This window comes from Coturnix japonica, chromosome 2 (genome assembly GCF_001577835.2).
Source record: "Coturnix japonica isolate 7356 chromosome 2, Coturnix japonica 2.1, whole genome shotgun sequence".
In the NCBI taxonomy this organism is placed as follows: domain Eukaryota; kingdom Metazoa; phylum Chordata; class Aves; order Galliformes; family Phasianidae; genus Coturnix; species Coturnix japonica.
The window spans coordinates 111730304-111748840 of NC_029517.1; the positions used below are offsets into that span (position 1 = coordinate 111730304).

The following is an 18537-nucleotide window of genomic DNA, read 5'->3' on the forward strand; positions in this document are numbered from 1 at the left end:
AGGGTCATCCAGCTCATCTGAAATGTAGGAGGCTCATTTTTAATCCTTCTTTGTCCTATATTGAAACAGAGATTGAAGCCAGAGGATTTTGCTGTTCCATTGAAGGCAGAAGACTCTAGGATACTGACAAGATGCATTTTAATTCACCTATTTCTGTACACGAAAAAGTAGTTAAATACAAGAAAGACTGAAATCTTGAATGGAGGAAGATTCTGTCTTGGCCAGATACAGATATTACTTGTCCCAGTAAGGATGCCCAATGTTTGGATCTTCCAGTACCTGAATGGAGCATATAAGCAAGAGGGAGAATTACTGTTTACATGTGTTGATAGGGATAGGACAAGGGGGAATGATTTTAAATTAAGAAAGCTGATTTAGGTTAGATACCAGGAGGAAGTTTTTCACTCAGACAGTAGTGACACACTGGAACGGGTTGCCTAAGGAGGTTGTGAATGCCCCATCCCTGGAGGCATTCGAGGCCAAACTGGATGTGGCTCTGGGCAGCCTAGTCTGGTGGTTGGTGACCCTGCACATAGAAGGGGGGTTGAAACTACATGATCATTGAGGTCCTTTTCAACCCAGGCTATTCTGCGATTCTATGATTCAGATAAAACAACAACAACAAATGCCTATGTCGCTTATCAAAATTTGTTCTGTTTTGATTTTTCAATGAGAGTAACTGAGGAGAAAGCATAACACTTTTTCATGCATGTATATTCCACATACACAAAAGCTTATTGTATCTTGGTTCACTGTGATTGAATTCTTGCAGGAGTTAAATTATGTGAAAGAACTGGACTTTCCATTTCCTGTACTGAATACTGAGTAACTAGCACCTTCCGAATGTCACAGAAAACATGCTCAACCATGACAGTGATGTTAGGAGATAGCTATTTCATCTAAAAAACTCTGCGATTAACAAAACATAGCAAGTACCCACTAGATGGTTTATGTGTGTATTAACTATCCATAGGAAGTGTTAAACATTGAGTAGATAAGTGACAGAAAAAAATAAATCCCAGCATATTGTGAAACAAAACTGATGCCATGAATTTGAGCAGTGCCTTTCAATTTGCTATTTAGCCTGTGATGCATGTCAGCAACTGAAAGTTTAAAGTCTTTTTTAGGTCACAGTTTAGCTTTGATTACAAAAACAAGGGTATACTTTTGCTTACCATCTTACTTGGTAAAATTAACCTTTAATTAACCTCCCAGCTATTGCTATCAAACTTTGGTATTAAAAGACAAGTTTTACTTATCCCAGATATTTATTCAAAGTCCTTATGTCTCTGTGTGTGTTCGTTTTAGAGAAGAGTAAGCAGATTCTGAGGTGATTTTTAAGATACTCATTTAGAGCTGATGTAGATTTTTGTGTCAGAGAAGGCTCCCAGAAGGATCTTTTGTATTCAGAAAGGTCTTTGTACCTTTGAAAACTCCAAAATGAAGTAATATCATGAGCATATGAAGGGTCATTTTATGGAAAAGTAAACATACAAAAGAGTAAACACCTTTGCTGTGAGATGTCAAAACAGGTTTGTCTATTCCATGTCAATAAAACTCTAAACATGCTTCTCTGTGCAATCTGTAATGTTTTCTGAGAACTGGGTAGAAATTTTAAAGTAGAGAGCAAGGACCCATAGGAGGCAGTGAAAGGTAGTTAGAAAAGTGGGTTATGTCTGTTTGCCTAAAAATGTAATATGTACTCCACATTTCTGGCCAGCCTGGTCACATCTTGTACAGCCCATCTGTGAAGGCACAGTGGGACTGGTGCTTCAGGGAAGAAGTACATTTGCTGCACCCATCTGAACTGATGGCACTGTATATGGGATAGCAGTGTATGATACAAAGACCTCCCTGAATGGCTACAGAAACCAGAGCATAATTCCTCATCACGAAAGAATAATACAGCCAATTCCCACCTGCCTGCCTTCCTGACAATAAATCAGAAAAACACGGGGAACTGATTGTAAGATGTAATAATGCTCCAGGTAATGTGAGTGACGAGAAAGACTTTTTATTTCGGGACTGATTTTTCAGCAGTATTAAAGTGTTTTAGATTTTGGCTTAATTGAATGTTATTTGTAATGAGTACCTAAGTAAATAAACACCCAGCATTCTACATAAAAATACTGTGGATTCAAGCAAATTATTATATACATCATCAGTGCTGTTTCACGGGTTTGATTCAATAAAAGTCAGAAAGAACTGAAGAAAACACTGAAGGTTCCAGTTTTTGAGGAAAAGACACTTTGATAATGAAGGCACAAGAGAAATGACTTTTATTTATTTATATTTGTTTCTCCACAGTAATAAACATGGAAAGAATAGCTTTGCAGGAAACTTGTAGACCATGCGTATAATTCAAGTTTCATTTTCCTCAGGCATCCACGTATAGTTAACATAGACTTGTTTACATTGCTGGCTGCAGACTGAAGTCGGGATCTTGTATGGTGCCTGATTCACGGCACTGTAGGCAACAGCTAGCTTACCACTGACACTAACAGAAGCATTTCAGCCTTTAATGTTTTTATATGAAGTATCTGAAGAATTTAAGAACCATGGCCACCTGCTAAGTAACCAAGCTCTGTCCTGTAATATCTGAGATCTACTTACTCTGATAAATGGTTGAGTTTGGAATTTATTTTCTTCAAACTTACAGTGCTATTATTTGGGCAATTGATTTGGAATGGGAACTAAAACAAAAACAGCCAGCTCATGTTTGTAAATACAGATGAATAATGTTGACAGTTCATGGTAAATAATTGTATGAACAAAGTCCTTCTGCATCTTTATAATTTACTTCAGAAGCACTAACATTTCTTAAAAAGATTTTTAACTGTTTGTCATGGTTTTGTGGTGTTGCTGTCAATATTCCACATCATAACATCATATGCAGTATGGATTATTCATGCTCCAGTTCTGTAGAATGGCAACGTCCCGAGTACTCAGCTCTCGGAGGAGAACTACATATCCCAAAGGATGTCATGGTCAGAGATAAGTCATGGGAGGAGGACATATATAATTTTGCTCCCAGGTTGGAGTTCTCTCTCTCTCTCAGACTCTTGAGGAGTGGGAAGCATTCCAGTCGTGTCACCTAGAGTTCACAGTAGGTTTTCGGGGACTCTCTCCCTGTTTTGTTCAATTTATTAGCCTCAATTATATGATATTATATTGTGTTATCTTGTATTCCGATATCATATTTAGTAAAATAAGTTTTCCTCCTTAGATTGCTGCTGTTTTTTTTCCCATTCCCCTTTTCCCTTCCTTTCCGGGCCGGGGGCCCTATGGGGCGGCTGTCCCCTGTCACGGGCATAGGTAAATCTAGATAACCCATGACACTGTACAAGAAAAAAAGATACTTGATTTTAAAGATGTTTAAAAATGTAGTTTAAATTTAGATAAATTTACTTGTGTGTCATACTGTAGAATAACTGCTTTGGCAGGCGGTTGGACTCAACGATCTCTTGATGTTTCTCCGAACCCCTGTTATTTTCTGATTCTGTAATTCAATTTACAGATCACAGAATCACAGAATGACCCGGGTTGGAAGGGACCTCAAGGATCATGTAGTTCCAACCCCCCTGCCTAGCAGGGCCACCAAACATACGCCTTTACTAGATCAGGTTGCCCAGGGCCCTGTCCAACCTGGTCTTGAACACCTCCAAGGACGGGGCATCCACAACCTCCCTGGGCAGGCTGTTCCAGGGCCTAACCACTCTCCTAGTAAAGAACTTCCCCCTAACATCCAACCTAAATCTTCCCTCTTTTAACTTAAATCCGTTTCCCCATGTCCTGCTATTGTCAGCCCTTTCGAAGAGTTTACTCCCCTCCTGGGTGTAAGTTCCCTTCAGGTATTGAAAGGCTGCAATGAGGTCACCCTGCAACCTTCACTTCTCTAGGCTGAACAAACCCAACTCCGTCAGCCTGTCCTCATAAGGGAGGTGCTCCAGCCCCCTGATCATTTTCGTGGCCCTCCTCTGGACCCTTTCCAAAATCTCCATGTCTTTTTTGTACTGAGGGCTCCACACCTGGACACAGTACTCCAGATGGGGCCTCACAAGAGCAGATAATTGAGACCAATTGAGACAAATCATTTTGAAACAAATTTCAACCTTTTTACATACTTGAAGTATTTTTTATATGTTTAAACTAAATTAATATGAACTTCAGGAAATATAAGAAAAATTATTAACCATTTTAGAAGGCAAATCTTTCATGTGAAAAAAAGGCGGCTTTTAAAATTGTTGTTGAATTAAAGTTTACCTGCTTTCAAGAAGAGAAAGGAAAGAAAGTAGAAAAAGTCATTACTCATTTGGTTGTCCAGTTTTACGTTCCCAATCAATTAATTAATTTCAATACCTTTATACTGAATGTGATTTTAGCAGAATATCGTGAAAGCATCAGTGAAAACAGAGCCTTTAGTTTCTCAGATATTATTGTATACTACTTGTTGATCTTAGTCATTATTTGAGCATTATTGCTGATCATATAGCAAATGAAATATGGGAATAATTAGAACAGTAATTGAAAATTAGCACATTCAACTTCTGTCATAGCTTTGAAAGAACACTGACAAGACTGACATTTGCAGTTTCTCGAATCATGAATATATAATGAGCTGCTGTCTCATTTAATTACCACTACAAAGAATGCTACTTAGAAACAATTGTACAAATATTTTAAGAAAACTTGTCCTTGTTACCCTACTCACTTAAAACTGCTTGTGAAGGTTAAGCCTAGAAATGGATTATGCACAAGGATGTCTCCTGGCATCGAAAGAACCTGATACATCTAACAAAGATAGGTGAAGATTCCTATCCTGGCCAGTGCTGAGATTTTCTAAAAAGTTTTGAAGTTTTGTCACTTGAATGATTTGCAGAATCAGTAGCTGTAGAATGGGGTGAGATTTGCAGAGTGTAGTTAATTAGTACAGCAGCATTGTTTGATTGTTTGAGGAAATGCATTATTTTATCTTATTATGGCTAAGTATAGGACAGCATGTAGTGCAACCCAGTGTGTACAGTGAACAAGCTGAAGACCCAACGTCTACATTAGAATCCTCTGAATTAGAAGGGACATTTACAAGTCATCTAGTCCAGTTCCTCTGCAATGAACAGAGACATGCACAGCTAGATCAGGTTGAGAGGCTGCTACCAGGTCACCTTGGAGTCTTCTCTTCTCCAGGCTGAACAGCCTATGCTCTCTCAGCCTGTCCAAGAGACAGAGATACTCCATAACATAGATCATTTCTGTGGCTCTCTTCTGGATGCACTCTAACAGGTCTATGTCACTCCTGTAGTGAGGACTCCACATATGGATGCAATACTCCAGGTGAGGCCTCAGCCAGCTCAGGGCAGAGGGGCAGGATCACCTCCCTTACCCTGCTGGCCATACTTCTGATGCAGACCAGGATATAGTTGGCTTTCTGTGCTGGGAGGGTACACGGCTGGCTTATGACTAGCTTCTCACCCACAAGTACCCCTGGTCTTTTTTGGCATAATTTGTTGCCTCAACCCAAATGCAAGTTCTAGCACTTGGATTTCCTGAACATCATGACGTTCTCCTGGGCTCACTGCTCAAGCCTGTCTAGGTCCCTCTGGATGGCATCCTGTCCTTCTGGTGTGTCAGTCACTCCCCACAGCTTGGTGTCATCAGCAAACATGCTGAGGATGCATTTGATCCCACTGCCAGTGCCACTGATGAAGATATTGCACAGATTATTGCTCCAGCACCAACCCCTCGGGGACACCACTCATCACCAAGCTCCATTTAGATGTGAACTCACTGACCCCTACTCTCTGGACTAGATCCTGAAGCCAGTTCTTTGACCATTGAACAGTCGACCCTTCAGATCCACATCTTTCTAATTTCAGGGCTTTTTTTGGACCCTGGCTAGGTCTCAAGAGCAGACAGATACAAGTAGATGGAGTATATTAGTACTAGGGTATTCCAAGAATGTGTGATATTTCATTTAAAATTAAAGGAAGGGAAGTTTACTTCTCCAAGATTGCTATACAGTAATGCAGTGAAGTGTAGTAGATGGGAATGACTGGGAGACTGTCTTCAACAACATGTTTCTCTTCTGAGTGAAAACAATAATGGAAACATTGTACCATCATTCAAGTAGGAACTGCATGTCAATAGCACAGAAGTTAGATTTTATTTTTGCAGCAGCAGCAGCATCTGTTTTGACTGTATCTGAACAGTTGCTGCAATCCTTTTTATTTACTTGCTTTCACATAAATTGAGAACCAGACAACTTCACTCTGAAGTTGTGCTTGTTTCTTGTTTCTTATTTATTATTTAAGCAGCAATGGTAGGTATTAATTTACTTTGTCTAATTCAGTGCTTATATGCTCAGTGATATAAGCAGGCAAAAATCTTTGATTTAAGTAATTCTCAGTTTGGGTCCATTAACTCTGCTGTCTCTGATAAAGTCTGTCTTGCACAAATACTTCCCTATGTTCTTCCACCAACAATCTTCTATTAAACAGTGGAGATACTTAAATGCAAGGAGATTGTGCGCAGAGGTTTTTTACCCAAGTGTTTCAAAGCAAAATTCATTATCATACTCTTATGATATAACATCACCATTCCTAATTAACACATGATTACATGTTTAATGCATAAAATATCAGTCATTGCTAAGGAGCATAATTTGGCTGTGCTTTCCAAAAGTAACACATTTCACCATCCCTGGATATGTTTAAAAACCTTTTGGATGTGATTCTCAGGAACATGATTTAACAGAGGGTTGTTAGGGTAGTATGGTTAGATTGTGGTCGGACCTGATAATCTCTAAGGTCTTTTCCAACCTGAGAAATTCTATGATTTAGGCCTTAGACACAGAACAGAAACCACAACAAAATATTTGGCTGCATAAAAAAGTCTTAGTGAAAATACTTTGTTCCCATTGTTAACATATTTTATGGGAAAGTAGAGAAAATTACTGTGTTCCTTAACTGTATTTGGTTTATTTTTTTTCTTGGCTTGTGAAAGGAAGCTGTTTTGGGTCTCCAGGTATGCTCTTATAAAAAATACTGAATATTCAGTTAGCACTACAGTAGAAGCTGTGATATTCTTAAATTTTCTGGCTCAGTTTGTCTGAGTGAAAGAGGCATTAATTTAGAATCTTTTTGTCATTTTTTCTTTTTTATACATAGTTTATATAAGCTGTATATATATATATTTATATTTCCACTTGCAGTTTCAGATTCAATCCACCTGCCTGAATTGTGTAAATAAAGTTTCTTCTCCAAGCAGTTACATTTAGACTGTATGCTAAACAGCTCAAAATCTAAGATAGCAATCATGATCTTCTTTCTGTTCACAGTGTCAAAAACTCATATCAAGATTAAATTCCTGATTCCAGACTTCTGGTACCTATCGTCTACTCTAAGATATATCTTCATACATTGGTTAGTACAGGCTATTTCTGCTTTGAATTGGCTCTGCTTTACTGCCAAGCACATTAACAAAACAACACCTTGTTCTCAGCTTCACAGTACTCACCTGACACCTCACAAATTGTCAAATGCCAGCTCATGCACTGAAAACTAGAGGTCTCTGTGGAGTTTCAACCTAAGCTGAAAATTAGCAACAATGTGCCTACCTGTAGCTAAGCAAAAGAAAAGAAAAATTAATGGTTTATTGAGTGTTAAGAAGGCTGGATGAAAGGTTTGCTAGCTGTTCCTCATTCCTAGGTAATCATGAACTCATGAACTTTCTTAGTGAAGAAAAGTTTCTCACTTTCTTAGTGAAGAAATGTTTCTCACATTTCTCACTGGCAGCAAAATTAAAGACCTCTCCTTTTATCATCTTCAATTTCCCTGACCTTTCCCCCTCTTTTTTTTTTTTTTTTTTCCCCCCAGCTAACTAACCCATGTATCACCATGGTTTCATAAGCATTTCTGCTGGCACAAATGTAAGGAGCAGGGAAACATGGCATGAAGATGGACTGAAGTTTGAAAACTATGAGAAAGCTAAAGTTTCTAAAATGAAGCACATGATAAAAAAGAATCACAGAATTTTGTCCCAGAATTTTAGATATAATTACACCGATTTTTCATTCGGGATTTAACTTAGTGCACTCCAACACAAAACTAAAGTTCCTGACTCTTAGAAAACAGTTCAACCTTTAGATTCCTCACAGTCAAAGGACATTTGGGAAATAAAATTTTAAATCCAATAAAACTACAAAAAAACTATGTGTAATAGTAGACCTTTAAATTATTTGTGTTGAAAAGAAAAATATATCTCTTAGCAGTAGTTTACTACTCACATTTTTGTCAGGAAAACATACCTCTTAGCAGTGGATTGCTAGTCACATTTTTTTTCAAGCTGAATTATTGCCCAGTCCAAATGTTCACTGTGTTCAAATAAGACCAATCAGATAAGACCAATAACCAGAAAAAAAGATGGCTCGTCTGGGAAATTCTGTTTAAGTACACATTCTATATCTTGCTTTCTGTGCACAAGTGTTAAAATCCACTGAGCTGTACTGGTGGAATACTTGTAACAGTGACAGTGCAGAAAAAATAGAGACATAATCAGTCAATCTCTCCATCTGTTTAGGGATATTGCACAAGAGATATATCTTAGATAAAGTGCTTATACAAGTTGTGTTTCAGGTAAAAACTCTTCCAAACTGTGTTAATTTTCAAGTTTAATTTAGCATGGGCTGCTACTTCAGTTTTGCTTTAAAGAACAAAATAAATAGTCTCCATCCTTAGCCGCATGGAGATAGGATAGGAAATGCTGTGATCTCTCTTGTCCCTAGAAGGTGGAAACATGACCATCAAAACTCTCATAGCTGCACTTAACAGGAGCTTTACTGGTGAGTCTCAACAGGAGAGTGCAGGCTGTCTTCTTAAGATCAAGGCAAAAAATTAATCCCTGGTGTGGGCTTCGGCTTATGATTTTCTAGTTCTGTATGGATGAAGAGTGACTAAGGTCTTTTAAAAGTGCTTGGAAACCTAAGAAAAGACAATGCAGGTTTCCTGATTACAACTGTTATTCAGTAATATGTGTAGAGCAGAATAATGATTCTGGCAGTAAATGGATAGGTTAAAAGCTCAGTCAGTGGACTTTGGACAGACAGCAGTACAGTTTTGTGAAAGGAAGTCAATAAATTGTAATAGAATAGAATCAAATAGAACAGAATAGAGTAGAAGAGCCATTTCTAAAGAAGGAAAACTGAAAAATAACTAAAAATCAGTTTTATATTGATGATTGGAACTGATGGAATGAAAAAAAATCTTGTTTTGACATAAACCCCATGTTTTTTTAAAAAAATTACTTTTTCTTCCTGTCTTTTTTTTCCTATGTATTCTACTTTCCACTTTTAGACTTTTTCTTTTTTTTTTTTTTTTCTTTCAATTTATAGAAGTTGTCATTTAATACCAGGCAAGGTAATGTCTGATGGAGACAGATCAAATGATAAACTTTCTTTCATACCATTTAATGATAACTAATACATGCTTGATAATAAAACACTGATGTTCTTTGGCTCTCTTTTTTCACAGTAGTCCATGAAATTTCTCAAAGTCAAGGTCAGGCCATGTGTACTGATAGGTCACTGTGGGGTGTCATAAATAATATTGTCATGTTTAAAAGATTGCAGTACTGAGTCACTACTAAGCTGTAACCAAATACCACTCAAAATGTATAGAAATCTATCCTGAAGGTGATACTCCTTTTGGGTATCATTTTGTTTTTTTCATGGGTTGCCTGTTTCTGATTTGCAAAAGAACCCAGATTCTTAATGCTTCAAAGAATAAGCACCCCTATGCCAAATTTAATTTCTGAGCAGAAATGGGATTTTGGATAACACTTTTCTCTCACTCGAAATAAAAGGCCCCAAAGCAGTTAGCAACTTAGGAAAATGAACTTCTAATCAGAATTTTTCAGGTTATAATTACTAAAAGTTTTGGCTATGCTCTTGTAAACGCTTTTAATTTTAAGCTTCGTGCTTCTGAAGACTCCTCTTGTTCCACAGAATTTTAAGTGAATATTGGTTCATTTTCTTTATTGTTTATATATATATATATAATTATTATTTTATGCTAGCTCCTTTCTGTTTCTTTTACCAGTTTTCTATGATTGAGCATTTTCCAGGATGCTGCTAAGCATGAAGGAGTTGCTAAGGAAGAATTAATTTGGAACTGCTCATGTTATCAGGGCCAACTGCAGCTGCATATCCTCTGGTTAGCACCTCATTTGCAATGGAGACAGCTTCCTGCAAGCCATGCTTATTTAGTCTCATTCTGTTTTTTGGTTAAGTTGTAAATTCACAAAACAAAGTTGCTTTTGTGTGCACCTAGACTAAAATAATAGATTATAAATAATAATCTATAATAATATATAATAATTATAATACATAATATAATAATATAATTATAATACATAATATAATAAATAATAAGAGCCTTATAATCTTTTGTTCCCTTTTACTATTTTTCAGTTGTTTTTCATTCTAACTACACTTAAAAGTGCAATATAGTCGTAATTATGAAAGACTATCATTTATTCATTTCATGCAAAAACTGAATTAGAGAATCTTTCAATGAATTGCTTAATACTGGAGTGAAATGTATCTATAATCTCCATTGATATTAAAAGCAGCAATTTTATCAGAAGTTTTTCATTAGTTAGTTGTTATTAGTACATCAAATTAAATACTGACGACTGTCGCTTATGAGATTCTGATAAATCATGTATCTGTATCATTGTGTATAGACAGACTGAATTACCAGGTGATATTATTTAAAAAATAAGTCTTAACAGTTCTATGTAGCATATGCAATATAACCTTGTTAGAAACCTTTATCATTTTTAACAATTCATTTGACTTACATAATTACTGCATTAAGTGAGCTTATAGTGGCAATGTTTAAAAAAAACTTTCCACTAGTTTCTGGATATGCAATTGCCTAGTAAGTTAGTTCAGCTAAGTTAGATGTAGATAGCACCACTGATCAAAGAGAACCTGTTTAGACTACAGACAGGATTGTTTCTCCTCACTTTTACTAAAAGCTCTGCAAGAGTATCTTCAGTTATTTGCCAGACTCAGGCTTTTCTGTACACATGGGTGATGCATCTTACAGTCACAGACGCCCACATGTGATCTGTCCAAGCCTACAACTACTTCAGCACCAAGCTCCCATGTCACAGTGGCCCAGTGGCTATTCTGGCTATCCAACCACCAGTAATCACACTCTGACACTGTCCTACACGGTCCTTCTGTGCTCCAGCTGCTGGTCCCTACTACCTATGGTCCTCCTTCCAGAATACTGATCAGTAGCTCTTTGGCACACCACCAAAATCTGTCATGCCCTTACCACTCCCCACTCCTTACCGCAGCCCCCCCTCCAACCCCCCCCACCCAGTGTTTGCCAATGCTCATTCAAAATTGATTCATTTCATTCAAAAATGAAAAATGTCAGTCTCTCCTTTTCCAACCTTTGATTTTCTCCCCTAATTTTTCCTTCTGGGATCCTCAGTGTGTGAGGAACAAAGCTTTTGCCACATGTGCAGTGTCAAGTGAAAACACAATGCCATGTTGGAGTAAAGCTTCTTTTGAAGTTTTGAAGAAGCATTTTATTATTAATATTATTATTATTAATCCCCATGCATTTTCAGCTATGAAAATACAAGAGAAAGTTGTCTAGGTAGATCTACACTAAAATGATGGTAGGCAAAACAGAAATTAAAAGAACCATTGTATATTTGAGCAGATAAAATAGCTCCTTTGTATGCACATCTTTTTGAACATTTTTTTGTTTGTTTTTATGTATCATTTTACTGTTCCACATTAGCGTTCTTCTTAGACCATCCAGCTAAGCAAGTTGGGCACTTATTTCAACCAGGTGTTCCTGATGTTGCAAACTCTTTGCCAAAGGTTACCTGTTGGCTTCAGTACAAACTGCTTCCTACCACTAGGGCTCAGCAGTGCTACAACAATAGTCTTAACCTGAGGCCTCTCGCCTTGCAATGATTGAAAATCTTCCAATTAACACAATAATTTTTTACTTCCTCTAAAAACATATACCTTAAAATTATATTGAGAAGGATTTGTGATTGAAGCACTTGGCCTTTACTGTTAGATGATTAATTTTAACAGTATGTGAGTAATAGGGTATATTTTCTGCTAGAAGCCTAGCACATAGGCTATAAAATCATTAGTTCACCTAAAAAGTAAGCAAAAAAACCCCACGTTATGCATGTCAAGTAGCAGTTTCAAAATGTGCATACGCTCCTAGCTCTCATAAGAAAAACTTTTTTTTTTTCTTTTTTTTTCCCAACAACATCAAGAGTTTTGAGAACTATGTATTTTAAACTATATAACACTTGATATTACTTACAAAGCATGGAGCCTGTGCATACATGGTTCACATGTGTACAGTTTTATTAGGGTATGGAGTACTGCATTCACCTTGCTCTGTTTGTTTACTAACCTCATTTCTATATCTGCCTGCAGTCTTTGTGCATCTGTCTCTCAGTTAAACCTCACACCTGAAGTGGCTTCAATTACTGACTACAGTAACATTAACATTTTCCACACTGTCATATATAAGACTTAGAAATGCAAAAGAAGAGTGATTCCTTTGTCACACATATGCCTTATAGACAAGTGTAATTGACAGAACAATCTCCCAAATACTTTTGTTGTTTTTAAACCCATAAGAAGATTTAAGTTCTTACTACGTGTGGTCAAATATCCTTAAAACCACAACTCATTATTATATTACTTTATGGAGACACTGATAAAGTGAGCATGCAAACAAACAGCTTGAGTAAAGGAGTTACTTATCTTGAGAACTTGAGGCTCTTCATTTAATTCTTTCTTAAGGCTCTAACATTTCATACTTCCAGTTGAGAAAGTAGAGGAAATCACAAAGTTTTAATGTTTGAAAGGTGGAAGCGGATACATTTTTGTCAAAAGTTTTTGCAAAGGATTTTAATAAAATTGTGTAGAGAATGTGTCCAGAACAGCATTACATTCCTCTGGGGGAGATGTACAACCAATTTAAAGGAACAGTCTTAATATATTTAGTGCCCTTTCCCATTTGAGCCAGGCAGTCTGGCTTTCATCTTCACTGTAAGTATTCTAGACTGTATTCAAACAAAATAAATATACTTTATGGCTAAAATTCTGAGACTAACAAAGGGTATTTGTATTGATGTTATTCTGGAGTTGTGTTATTTTTCTGCAAAATTAGGAAAAATCCTGTTATATCTTGAGAGATTTAGACTTCGCTTAGTGTTATTATGAAGACTTTCCCACTGAGAAGTAGAACAACTTGGTGGTTAGATGTCACCCTTTTTCAAATGGGCCTGGTGTGATTTAACATTGCTCTTTCATCCTAATTGGTCAAACGATAAATGTGAAGTGCTATAGAAACGTAAAATATTATTGCAGTACACCCTACTTAATTGGCACAGGTTTTTGTTTTGCTTCTATTATTATTATTATTGAATACCTCCCTGCTAATCAATTTAACCTAGTGATAGTAGATTGCAATAACTTCCTTTTAATTGGCTGATGTTAACATAAATTCTGCAGAACAGCCATCGGTACATATGTACCCAATGCTGAAATGAATTTTAAAGAAATTAACTGGAAACCTGTACCCTTTAACCAAAATGAGAAATCGGACTGTGTAGACCAGAACTGTGCTGATAATTTTTGAGTGCCACAGTTTTCTCAAATGAAAATGGAAAGAACCTCCAATGGCATAAGGAAAACAGTTTTCTGGATAAGTTAAAAAAGAAAAGAAAAGAAAAAAAAAAGAAAAAAAAAAGACAATGGAAACTACAGTCTGTATTTGTGGTTTCAGATGTACTTATCAATATGAGATAGAGAACTCAAGTGTTTTTTCCTCTTTGAAACTGTTCAGACAGACTAGACTTTCTTGCTCCACTGATGCTGCCACCTTTAGCACGTTTGTTACTGTGCCTCCTCAGATTGGTTTTGAGAGCTCTAGAGAGGTTTAGAATAAGAAGTGCTAAGCTGATGCTTTAATATACTGTACGAAGAGATGAGTCACAGCTGAATTTCTCAGTGTGTTAGCTGGACAGAAAATCTGACTTAAAAGGCTCTTCTTGCCACATACTGCATTTCATTGTTCACTTGGTTGTGCTGGTATCATTGTGCATGTTTGCAATGGTGTACGGACACCACTGTAAGCAAAGTATTTAGAAGAATTCTGCAAAAGGAAAGGTATTTTTATTATTTATTTATTTGTTTGTTTGTTTGTTTGTTTTAACAGGGATTAATTCACTTGTCAGCCATGAAGTCCTACAAGTAGTTTTACTGACACAGCTGGTCTGGTGATGAACCCCAGTTCAGGTATGAACAGTTTTGTATGGTTTGTTGATGAAATTACTGAATGGCTTAAGTTGTAGGGGACCTTAAAGACCATCCAGCTCCAAACCCCTAGATCATCTACCTAGAATCCCACTGAACGTGGCTTTGAATGCCTCCAGAGATGGCGCATTTGCAGTCTCTCTGGGCAATCAATAGCCTGTAAGACAGTACAATAAACTTATCCTAATCACTCGTAAGAGCTTACTCAGAGGGTATTTGAGTGCTGCTTGGTGCTGCTTCTTAGGAGAGGAAGTGCAGTCTTGTAATTTGTGCTCGGGATTCAGCTGAGAGGCAGGAGTACCGATGTTTTCTTTTTAGAAGAGGAGAGCTAGCTTAAGCTTTTCTTTCCAATTCCATCCATAGGGAGAGACAATGCATTGTCTCAACTGAGAACGAATTTACTTTGCTCCCAGAAGTGCTTGGTAAGACCATACATAGTGTTAGCTTTGGGGATCTTAGTGCAAGACCTGTCTCTTTGGTGGCACTTCTGGCAAACTGTTATACTGAGTGAAACAGATCTTAGGCTTATTGCAAGATAAATGCAAGCCTACAGTGTCTAAAGTGACTGTAATTGGCAAGTTAAAGCTTGCCTCTTACAGATTTCTATGTCTGTGACGTGAGCTCCTCAAGGCAAGAACAGCTCTTGGTCTGAAAAACAGATTGCGTTATGACTATTGCTCTTCAGAACAGTGAAAATGGTCTCAGTTTAAAATAGAGTTGTATTCATGACTTTTGAGGGCACTTTTGCTAGCTCCTGAATTGGTTGTTGCACATACAGTACAACACACAGAGCACACAGAATGCCTGAGTTATTTAAATGATATGTATAGTTATAGCTTACTTTTGCTCTTTATTACCTTTCAACATTCCTGATAAGAAAAAACAAAACAAAAAAACAAATAAACAAAAAAAACCATTTCCCAGTCAGGAAACAGCTTGGTCCCTGATTCTATGCAGAAATCACAACTTAATGCTTTCATGTGAAGTCAGAGTTGAGTCTTATCAAATATTCCTTACCTAGCTGTTTAAGAAATTATTAATGAACGACTTAAGCAAGTCTAATTATTTATGAATACAAATGTAGAAGAGAGAGACTAATACTTCTAAGTATTGCCAAATATGTTGGTTTCTTTGGACCTTGATTAAAGAGAAATCTGTAGATTTCATTTGAATGTCATTTCTCTGTCCTAAATAAGTTGAGATGTACTTTTTCTTCAGTTGTCTGTTTCTCTGGCAGCAAATTGTATAGTTGGTGCCAGCAATAATTTTGCCCAGTATAAAAGATGTGATTGCCCTTCTTGTCAGTATGTCAACTGATTCTCTCTCTGGAAAAAGTACACATTTTATCCATATTTGTCTCTTTGAGTTTTTCTGTTACTTCATTCTGCGCTTTGTTGCTTTTTCTACTGCTTTTTCTCCATGGGCAATTTTAGCTTTGTCTCTGCGTGAGTGAAGGTGATCCCTAGGGAGATGGCAATAATGTGATGTTTTGTGTCTTCTTTCATGCTTTTTTACCAACATTTGGGAAAAGAACAAAACAGGGTTTCTGATCTTTTCAAACTGAGAGCTCGCAGCTGAGGAAATAATTATCGTCACTCTACTTATTGACAGAACAATTTTTCCTGTAACCTTCTTTGTCCTTGATCTTAGAGATGATCAGAAGTGTATGAACTTCTCTACCTTCCTGGTCCCATACCAAAATTGATTTTAAAAGAAACTGGAGGATGAAGCCAGGAGAAATATAATGATTAATATATATATTTTTAAAGAACACATTGTTTGACTGTGTAAAAGCAATAACAAGAAAAAGCCACCAGTTCTACTCCTATTCTACCTTTCCAAGTATGGGGACATTTTTTTCAAGAGATATGTTATAATTTGATGTTCTTTATTGGGATCCTGAGCAATGTAATGGAATTGGAAGGCTGTGAGTATATGGGAAATGAACTGGGTAGCGGCAGTGGTAAATGGTGAAAGAAAGCAATCAAAGTGATCTTTTCTGTGTAGAATGGAGTCAGGTCACTATGGTTTGAGGCTGCCTCTAGGATTTAAGCATCTCAAGGGAGAAGAGTGGGCATGACAATTTTGTAGATATTAAAGGGGTTTAAGGATGAAACTTGCATTTAATTGCTCTGTGATATCAAAGCTGGAAAGCAACTGTATTTGTCTGATATCATAAATTCAGAAACCAAAGTCTTAAAGTATTGTTAGCAAGCTCAGATTCAAACACACTGAGCACAGCATTTTTATTCTCTGTATTTTCTACTGAAGTGCTTTTATCTCCTGTGATTTCTCAGTAAGCAAGATGTCTCTTTTTACTCAGCATATATCTTTGCAGGGAAAGCAGAGTGGAAACTCTTCCTAAATTTTCTATTATCTCAATCGTTACACATATGGCTTTGTATCCATAAGCCTCTGTAAGGCTGCATGTGGCCAGGGCAGTATTATTGTTGTACTAATTCTATTTTACTTCCTTGAAAATAAGTTTTCCTGTTGGCAGACATTTGAAATGTCAGGTGCTTCTTTTTTCCCCATTTCATCTTGATAATTGTTAGAAACTAGAATGTAATGTGCCTCTCTCACTTTCACAAAAACAGTTTAAAGTACATTTCAGTAGTTTCAGTACTTCACCGTTTTTCTGTTCTTTTCTGAACTGACTTTTCTTTAAAGAGCTTTTCTATCTTTGATACTCTGTTAGGTCACCTTGTTGTATTAATGACTGTGGAAGGAATCCTCATTCCAGTATTTTAATAGAGGAAAGACTGAACTATGTAGTAGCAAATATGGAATCTCTACCATCTCAGTATCCTAGAATTAGAATAATTTCCCTTGATAATGTATGTTCTTGTTACGAAAACAATTTTTGTTGGTTTTAGCAGCCTACTAAGATCTTATGTAAGAAGTATGTGTACAACACTTTGGAACATACAAGGACTAGTATAAAAACAAATACAACTCGTATTATTTTTCTTTAGAGAAAAAGAGTTGTAGATTCATTAATTTCATTTTATTTCATGTGTAATGAAGAAGCTGTGGAAATTAGAAAGCTTGAATTCTGGACCTTGTAACTGAGCAGAGTTTGTCATCAAGATAGTTGTATCCATCTATTGACGCACACATAGGGATAAGTAAGATCACTTGTAAAATATTTTAGAAAAGAACAGCTCTAAATAAACCACCACTTATTCTTTACATATTTTAGTAAGTGCATATAGGAATTATGTACTATATTTGCTTCGGTAGGAGTAGTTCAGTGTTTATTGAAAGATACCTAATTTTAAATAAAAGCACTTTCAATTCTTTTCTGGTGAAATACAGAATCACAGAATAGCAGGGGTTGAGTCTAACCCACCTGCTAAAGCAGGTACCCCAATGCATCACACAGGTAACCATCCAAACGTGTCTTGAGTTTCTCCATAGAAGGAGACACCACAGCCTCTCTGGGGAATCTGTCCCAATGCTTCATCATCATAAAGACATACTTTTGCATGTTAGCGTGGAGCTTCCCGTGTTCAAGTTTTAGGGCTTTAGTCCTTGTCTTATCACTACCAGCCACAAAGGAGAGCCTGGCCTCATCCATTTGTCTTCCACCTCTCTATGGATATTTATAAATTTTAGTCAGATTCCCTTTCAGTCTTCAGGCTTTATAAATCCAGGTTACCCAGCCTTTCCTTATACAGGAAAAGCTCCAGAAACTTTATCATCTTTGTGGTACTCCGCTGGATTCCTTCTAGGAGTTCCCTGTCTTTTTTGAAATGGGAAGCCCAGAACAGGACACAATATTCTAAATGTGGCCTCAAAAGGGCAGAGTAGAGGAGGAGAATCATGTCTCTACATCTGCTGACCATGCTCTTTTTAATGCACCCTAGGAAAAAAAATAAAAATCTGGTGCTTAAACAATTATTATATATCTACTATGTTGTTTGCTAAAAACTTTTATTTATTTATTTTTCTAAATAATACCTGAGAAACTGAGAGCATCTTACAACTAATTTTTACCTAGATAGTCTGATAGACTAATGAAATGGTAAATTCCATAATGAACATTTAAAAATTCTGTGACTACTATATAACAATCCACCATTCACTATTTGTCCTTGCAGAGTATGATATAGAAATACACTAAGGTAGCTGTTATCTTTTTTTTTTTTTTCTTTTTTTTTTTTTTT

At 36.7% G+C, this 18537-nt stretch overlaps 1 long non-coding RNA gene across 1 annotated transcript in view; it reads left to right on the forward strand.

The window, feature by feature from the left end:
- The window catches only part of LOC107310296, a 55645-nt gene that overhangs the window by 27546 nt on the left and 9562 nt on the right, over nt 1-18537 (forward strand). Inside the window, exon 2 of the long non-coding RNA XR_001553550.2 lies at nt 14271-14350. This is a non-coding gene — a long non-coding RNA (uncharacterized LOC107310296). The remainder of the gene's footprint in view (nt 1-14270; nt 14351-18537) is intronic.